The sequence below is a fragment of the Zalophus californianus genome, chromosome 3, assembly GCF_009762305.2.
Source record: "Zalophus californianus isolate mZalCal1 chromosome 3, mZalCal1.pri.v2, whole genome shotgun sequence".
Lineage (NCBI taxonomy): Eukaryota > Metazoa > Chordata > Mammalia > Carnivora > Otariidae > Zalophus > Zalophus californianus.
The window spans coordinates 37357698-37366362 of record NC_045597.1 but is presented as its reverse complement, the minus strand read 5'-3'; the positions used below and the strand labels follow the sequence as shown (position 1 = coordinate 37366362).

Sequence of the window (8665 nt, the reverse complement as noted above, 5' to 3'; positions counted from 1 at the left end):
ATTTTCCAAAAAAAAAAACCCGCTTTAAAGACAAATTCTCATGTTATACATACATATTTATATATTTTTTCTTCGAAGACCAATGACAAATTTATAAGGTTAACAGGCCTATAATGGGACCGGGATGCCATAATATGAAAATAAAAGCCATTCATTTATACAAAGCATTCTCATATGGCACAATATGAAATGAGATCAGAAAATCTATGTATATATATATATATATATATATATATATATATGAGTTATCAAGAGTTAAGCTCACTTTAAGAAAACTCATTCTGTTTTTTACAGCAGAGGTTGCAAAGTCATCATATATGATAAAAATATTGTGTATAAAATCTCCAAAACTAAGCATTAGCATAAATTGGCAATAACGGTAACTTAAATTAAAAACTAAACCCAATTAGATATTTACTGTGCGTCTGCAACTTTTACTTTGTGGCTGTGGGTTTTACTGAGGTCCAACCTCTTATCTCTTGCCTATTCTTGTGCCTTGCCCTCCCCATCCTAGCTTCCTTTTTCATGACTGTCTTTGGTAGTGCTTCCAGATCTTGAAAGCAAAAGAACCTGATAAAATCAATGAAGATAATGAAAAACAACACTATATATGATGCATGAAAACCCACATGAGTATGAACTGAGAAAGAAAATACTGGAAGAAGGGCAGAACAGCAGTCTACTCTCCAGGGAGAGAGAGAACATAAAAACATACAGAGGCAGGACACCTGCACCCCAATGTGGATAACAGTAATATCCACAATAGCCAAATTGCGGAAACAGCACAGATGTCTATCAACAGATGAATGGATAACAAAGATGTGTTGTATATATATATACAATGGAATATTATGCAGCCATCAAAAAACCCGAAAGCTTGCCATTTGCAATGACGTGGATAGAACTAGAGGGTATTACGCTAAGCAAAATAAGTCAATCAGAGGAAGACAAGTATCATATGATCTCACTGATATGTGGATTTTAAGAAACAAAACAGGATAATAGGGGAAGGAAGGGAAAAATAAAATAAGATGAAATCAGAGAGGGTGACAAACCATAAGAGACTCTTAACTATAGGAAACAAACCAAGGGTTGCTGGAGGGGGAGGGTGTGGTGGGATGGGGTAATTGGGTGATGGTCATTAAGGAGGGCAGTTGATAGAATGAGCACTAGATGTTATATGTAACTGATGAATCACTGAATTCTACTTCTGAAACAAATAATACACTATATATTAATTAATCAAATTTTAATAAAATAAAATTAAAAAACAAAGAATACATAGAAATATACAACATACCAAAAACAAAACAAAACAAAACAAAACCAACAACAAAACCCACACTCCTAGCCCTTCTTCCATATTATCTCCCGATTAGAAGATTATGGAAGCAAAATTTCAGACTCTGAAAAGGTAATAGTTGAAGGGTTTAGCAAAGAAAGTGAATAAATGATAAATAAGAAATGTACCAGTCACTTAAACTGTCAATGAGTTTCTTTGCTCTGACACTGGTAATGTTAACATGATCCTTGCTGGTATTGGTCTTTTCTGGGATCTGGTCTATTTGTTGATTTTGGGCCTCAATCTCATTGCCCATGTCCGGGGCCATTTTTTTTTTTTTTTAAGATTTCCTAGAAGTCAGGTTCTCTTCCATTTCATCTTCTCCGGTATCACTGGCTATATATATATTTTTACGATTTTGTTTTTTTATTTGAGAGAGAGAGAGAGAGAGTGAAAAAGCATCAGCAGGGGAGAGGGGCAGAAGAAAAGGGTGAAGAAGACTCCTCGCTGAGCAGGGAGCCCGATGTGTGGTTGGGATCATGACCCGAACCCAAAGCAGATGCTTAACCGACTGAGCCACCCAGGCGCCCTTGGCTATAGATTTAATGTATCCACCATTGATGGCTTCTGTGGTTGCTTGCTGAGGCTCATCATTTGCCACATGGCCTGGCTGCTCAGATATTACATTGCTAGAAGAGTTGTCTGTGCCATCTCTCTATGTTGCCTTATGAGGCTTACTGGCTTCAAACTTCTTTATCTTATTACATGGGCACACAGAAAGGCCACAGCACTTGTAGAGTTCTGCTAAAATTTTCTTTGCCTCTCATGTCTCTACATATTTGGTCCAGGTCTTATTGTATATCATTTATTTGCACCCCTTATTCATCCAGCACAGTGTTAGTCTTGACTCTTACATCCTGAGACTCAATGGTTACACCCAGGAATCTCCTTGTATTTTCCAGAGACCCATCAGTAACCTGGTGAGACCTTGGCTGAATTTCTTCTGATGACGGATGATTCATGATGAATTAAAACTCTTGAAAGGCACAGAAACTGAAATGTGGATATTAGTTCTGGAGCCTGGAAGTCTGAAATCAAGGTACCAGCACTGATCATGTTCTCGTGAGGATCATCTTTCTGATTCAGAGCTATCAGCTTCTGACTGCAAGGGCAAAAAGCCTTAGACTTTCATCAGAAAATTAGAGAATGGAAGTATACATAGTGTTCACATAAGCGAAAACAATAACATACGTAACAAACAATACTAGAGTTTCGGTAGATAATCACAACAAAAGTGTACTTTTTAACTGACGATAGAGTTGATTAGAGGTCAGTACATCACTTTCATGCAATCATTCTAGTGTCCAGTTTCCTTCTATTAGCTGACTCCTTTACACCCAATGACCCCTGAGTCCTCTAATAGTTTTGTCTTCTATCTGGCTGTCTACAGAGCAAAGAGAACAAGATGAGCACTTCCCTCTTATCAACCTCAGCTGATACACATAACTTCCACACATATTCCATATGCAAGAGCTACCTCAAAGCCAGGGCCTTGGGAAATCTAGTTTGGTGAAGTGCTCTGAGGGAGAAAAAAAAACCGCATTAGGTGGCACCAGCAATCTTCAACATGGTATATTAAATTTGTAATTTTTAATAATTCATCCAGACATTGGGGTATGTGATCAAAGGGAGACCAATCATAGCCTTTCTCCAGAAATTTTCTAAAATTCAGCTGGTATGGAGAAATCTATTCATATCAACAGGTAACAGGAGAAATATGTTACTTAGAGTTGCTAGGACCTTCGTTTCTAGCATTATGGAATAAGCTGGTTGAGGGAAAGTGGACAGTCTCTCTCCCCTTTCTCCAGGGTATTTACATTCATTTGTGCTTTATTAAATGAGTCCCAAGTGTTTTTTCTTAGTGTGGGGGATGCAGCTGTGAATAAAACAGGATCTCTTCTTGGGGCGCCTGGGTGGCTCAGTGGGTTAAGCGTCTGCCTTTGGCTCAGGTCATGATCCCAGTGTCCTGGGATCGAGTCCCCTGTTGGGCTCCCTGCTCAGTGGAAAGCCTGCTTCTTCCTCTCCTGCCCCGCCCCCTGGCTTGTTCTCTCTCTCTCATTCTCTTTCTCTCTCAAATAAATACATAAAATATCTCTATAAAAAATAGGATCTCTTCTCTAATCTGGTTTAAATTCTCATATGGGGGTACACAAAATAAATAAGTGTATAAATACATAAACAAGATAACGTAAGGGTAGAGTATAATGCATGTCAAAAAGAAATAAAGCAGAGTGAGGTGATTGAGGGTGACTTGATGGTGACAGTAATTTAGGTTGGACATTTAGAAAACAGATATTTGAGTCAAGGTCTGAACAACATATAAAAATCAACTAAGGAAACGTCAGGAAGCAAACCATTCCAAAGGAAACAACTAATCCAAGACCAAAATTTGGGGAGGATCTCAATGTATTCAAGAAGCATAAAGATAGTCTGTGGGCTGGAATTCAGGAAAGTAGGGAAATGAGAGTAGGATATACGTCCAAGAAGGTTAACATGTTTGAAATCTGTTTGACCTTAAGGTGAGTCAAAGGCTATTGAGGAGATTTACATTAGGAGAGTAGAATGATCTGATTTTGTTTTATAAGGTCTCAGAGGTCGCTGAATAAAGTAGGAGAAGGGAAACTAGTTAGAAAGCTATTTTAATACTCCAGCCAGCAAATAACAGGGGTTCAGATGAGAAGTATAGGAATGATTTTAAAAAAAGAAAGAAATTAAAGATTCAATAAATTCCTCTGTTGTCCTAAACTACTATGATTTAGGTTTTTATCTATTGCAACCAAAAGAGATTAACTAATCAAATAGTATCCAATTCTGTTGTGAAGTCAAGGAATATAATAAGTAAAAATGTCCATTGAATTTGGAAATAAACAGAACAAAGTCGATGTCAGTTGTGGAAATGATATATTTATTTTAGCAAACCTATAAAACTATCCTTTGATATCCTTGTGAAAATGTTCAAAATATGAACTATAGTAGAGTATAATCATTTATATAAAAACTATCAAGATGGAAGTTAAATGAGGTCTCAGGTATTTCATTATATGGGTAGTCTCATGTCATTTATAAATTAATCAAAATAAAATATGAGATATTGTTTTCAAAACTCTGGATACAGAAAAATTTACAGAATGTCTAATGAGTTAAATAAAATAATTGGGATTTAAAATTGCTTCACGATATTAGATTGATGGTCTACATGTAGCAAGCTGAATTAATAGCATTTCTTAAAAATGAAACTTTAAAAACACTACATTAATTTATATGGTGTAACATGGTATGAACTCAAATTAATAGCTTATTTGAATAATACCTAATGTTCTAGGAGCTGATGAACTCAATGTGAGCTCTGTGTCCTGCTGATTGATAGAAAAAAAGTGAAATTAGTTCATATTAATAGACATATATGTTTGAATAAATTATCCAAAGTTCTCTCTGGAGTATTAGATCATTTATATTTGCCATAATTTAAGATGGACATAGATTACAGTCAGAAGCATGTCCTATGGTGTGGGAAACCACGATTTATAAAAATTTCAAGGTTCAGAGATTTGCAAAAAATGTGGTATGAGGATATGATAGCTGAGTTCAGTTAATTTCATTTTTTTCATGTTAAATACTTCTTTATAAAATGTTCCAGAGGAAAAACCTATAGCATTTGATAAAAGAAGTAAAATGGAAAAATATATGAAGAGATCAATTCAGCTGAATATTGGGAAGAAACCCTAAGAAAGTTACTAAGAATCTTACCTCTGGCTCAATTACTTCTAAGAATAGTCTGCTCTCTCATTATAAATGTTTAAAGCTAGGGCAGGTACCAGTTTATAAGAATGGAGAAAGCACGTAAAAATGAAGATGAATGGTTGAAAAGACCTTAGGTCTTTTCAAATCTTAATTTTCTATGCTTCTATAATATTGTGTGAATTCTATGGTAATTTTAGTTAGATAGATGAATAGACAAACAGATAAACAAGTTGAGAAAATGAAAGGAATATTAGACAACTCAGAATAAATTATAACAAAGATGAAAAAATACCTTGAAGAAGCTGGACTCACAATGCATTTAAATCTTACTATATTGGTGCCTCACCATCCCCTAAGTTTATTGAATGAAATAATGTTTCCTTGGCCCACATTTAAAAAAGAAATAAAGCAAGTCTTATCTAGATCAGAATTCTGGGAATTCCTATAGGTTGTCTGCTTACTCTTATGTGGCAGACTGCTATAAATTTCAGAAACTCAATTCAATTGTAGATATTAATCAAAATTCTGAAGTGAAGCAGTGAAAAGTTTATACCATTCTCCCAGCTCAGGCAGCTTCGGGCTGGGCACCTGCAGCCTGTGAAAAGCACTATTGGCTCCTATAATCCCTACTGACTGTTTCTCTTCTTACTCTTACTTCTTGCTGACTGTTCCATTGATCTCTTTGGAAGGACAAGGCCCAGGAGTATGGCAGTCTGTACTTTCATTAGTATTATCACAAACTTACTTCATTCTCTATGGGCCTCATGGTTGTTTAAAGATGACTCTTTGTCTCCTGGGACACAATTTTAAGGATGTTCAGACATTTTTTGCCAGGCTGGTCCAAAGCATTTTCCTTCACTGTTGCAGATTCTTATATTCTAGGGGGTCAGTTTGTCCTCCATCCTCAGTCCCAGCTCACTCACTTCAAGTTTCTCATTACCTAGTTTTTTATACCCATCTGTGTAGCCCTGTAGGCCATTTTATTTCTCTTTCTCATGGGGACCACAACTCAACTTGTGGAAATGCATACATAGCCCCTGACCAATAAACTATGAAAATGTCAGCAAATCCCACAGTAATGACACTTCCGGCTCTGGGATCAAGGCTGCCAGAGAAATCCTCGTCCTCATGGCTTCTCAGGCTGAAGTCAGACTGTAGACCAATGTGAACCCAGCTGGTGTTTGTTACCTATTTGGCATGTTTAGGTCCCTGTTGGAGCCTTGTTTTTCAGGTTTGAGGTGAGGGGATTAGAGCCAGTTTTCCTTGGTGGAAGGTGAAGGGAACACAGCAAAGATTTCTCCTAAAATACCATCCTCACAAAATGATCTCACTTATTCTCTCAATTTTTTTGCATTCTCAGAGAATAGGAAGGTGTTTGAGATCAAAGAAACTGTTTATAGTCAAAATTGTTTGAAAATAAGCATATGGTTATTTGGCAAAGAACTTTCAAATATTATGTCTATTTTATTTTGGTGTCTTACTATAAACTTCTGATCTAAAATCCTGCTTGATAATAATTGAGAGAAAAGCAAGTTTGATGCTAGGTAGATCTAAGTATCTTGAAGTGAGGATAATAGACATTCTAAAAGAAGAAAACAATACAGAATGAAATGGAAAAAAAAATCCTATTTAAAAATTACTCATCTGGTCCATAGGTAAAATTGAGTTCCCAGATTGGAAGGGTGTATTACAACATGGTTAACACAAAAAAGGATCATATTCACATATCCCTTGGTAAAATTCCTATAATTAAAGAATAAATAGACAACTATTCAAGATTTCTACATGTAGAGAAAACATTTTTTAGAGAGTCTGAAATAGCTGAATGAAATATTAACTTGTCTCAGAATGAACACATTAAATACTCTATAATACTATTTTGTTTTTCCTTAGAGGTACACCTTTAATGTCTGTCTGCTTTCTCCCATCAGGATTATTTGACTGAGTGGATTGCAGGGGTGTAATCTGAAGCTTTCCTTCATCATGATTCTAAGTGTTCATTTTGTCTTACTTCTGTTTTGAACCACCAGTTCACTAGATCTTTCTCTTCTTTTATCTTGTTATTTTGTTGGACAAGAAGAGTGCATAAAAATAATGTTTTTAAAAGCTTAATTATGCAAACAATGAATCATGGAACACTACATCAAAAACTAATGATGTAATGTATGGTGATTAACATAACAATAAAAAATTATAAAAAAATAAGATAAAATAAAACAGCCACCCAAAGTTCAAAGAAAAAAAAAGCTTAATTATGTTATAGTCAAATATGAAATTCTTTATGTTGTTACAAGTGGAGCTAAAGAGAAAATATTAACAATAAACCAACAGAAACTCCTTAATGATTTGCTTATGAGTAGTATTTGTTATGAGAATATCATGCCAATAGAGATGGATAATTCCTACCCGCTCTTGTATTTCTTACAATTCCAGCTAAGAAGAATGAACTTCAATGGATGGCACTTCAAATGGATGATACTTCAAATGGATAAGAATTTATTAGTATATATCTATGCTTGCTTTGTGTTTATTTTGTCTTTCTCTCTTGAAAATCTGCTGTTGAAGACATAATTTCAACCAACTTCCTTTTAGTAGGACTTGCTAAATTACATTATGCTATAGACAGAATGTCTGTGTCCCATCAAAATTCTTACATTGAAATCATAACCCCCAATTTAATGGTATTAGGTGGTGGAGCCTTTGGTAGGTGATTTGGTCATGAGGGTTCTGCCCTCATGAAAGAGTTCTGTGCCTTTAAAGAAGATACCTGGAAGAGCTCCCTCATCCCATCTGTCACGTGAGAATACAGCAAAAAGATGGCTGTCTATGAACTAGAAAGTGAGCTCTCACTAGACACCAAATCTGTTGGTGCCTTGATCTATGCTTCCTAGTCTCCAGAACCATGAGAAATAAAATTATGTTGTTTCTAAGTCCTCTGGTCTATGGTTTTCTGCTATAACAGTCTGAATGGACTTAGACATTAATATTGAAAAATGGTAACTCCCTTTCCCTGAACTCTATGACTGGAATGACTGGAGTGCATTCACTACCAGTTGCATTTGGGTTCATCCCTGTTACTCCTTTGTCTAATGGGATGTTAGCAGATGTGACATCAAGAGTGCTTTTAATGTGTTTGTGTGCTTGGGCATGTCATCTTGCACATCTGCCATCTCTAGAAGAGCTGTGACTCAGTAGTTCTTGCCCTTCAGCCTTGGCTCCAGAAGGACTACTTTGGAGCAGATACTCCTAAGCTAAACAGCAGAGCCATGAGAAAAATATATATCTATTGCTAGAAGCTAGAAGATTTTTTTTTTGGCACTTCTCTTTTCTTATGTAGTAAAAGTGGATATAAAAATTGGCAACAGAAACAGAACTGGTGTTTGTAAAAAGAACCTAGAATACATAGCTGTGGATTTTGAAACAAGTGCTTAAAGTGAGAAAGCTGATACCAGAGATAGGAAAAATGGATATTTATTTTCTTTAGTGCCAAAATATTTGGTGAAATTTTGCTTATGATATTCTAAAACACAGAAACTGTTCCTAATGTATTTTCAATGAAATACCTGGAGATCTTGAGGCAAA

General features: G+C 35.7%; 1 pseudogene; it reads right to left on the bottom strand.

Annotated features, from left to right (window-relative positions):
- Positions 1-1430: 1430 nt before the first annotated feature.
- LOC113920477 lies at positions 1431-2304 on the bottom strand (annotated as a pseudogene).
- Between the last annotated feature and the right edge of the window lie 6361 nt (positions 2305-8665).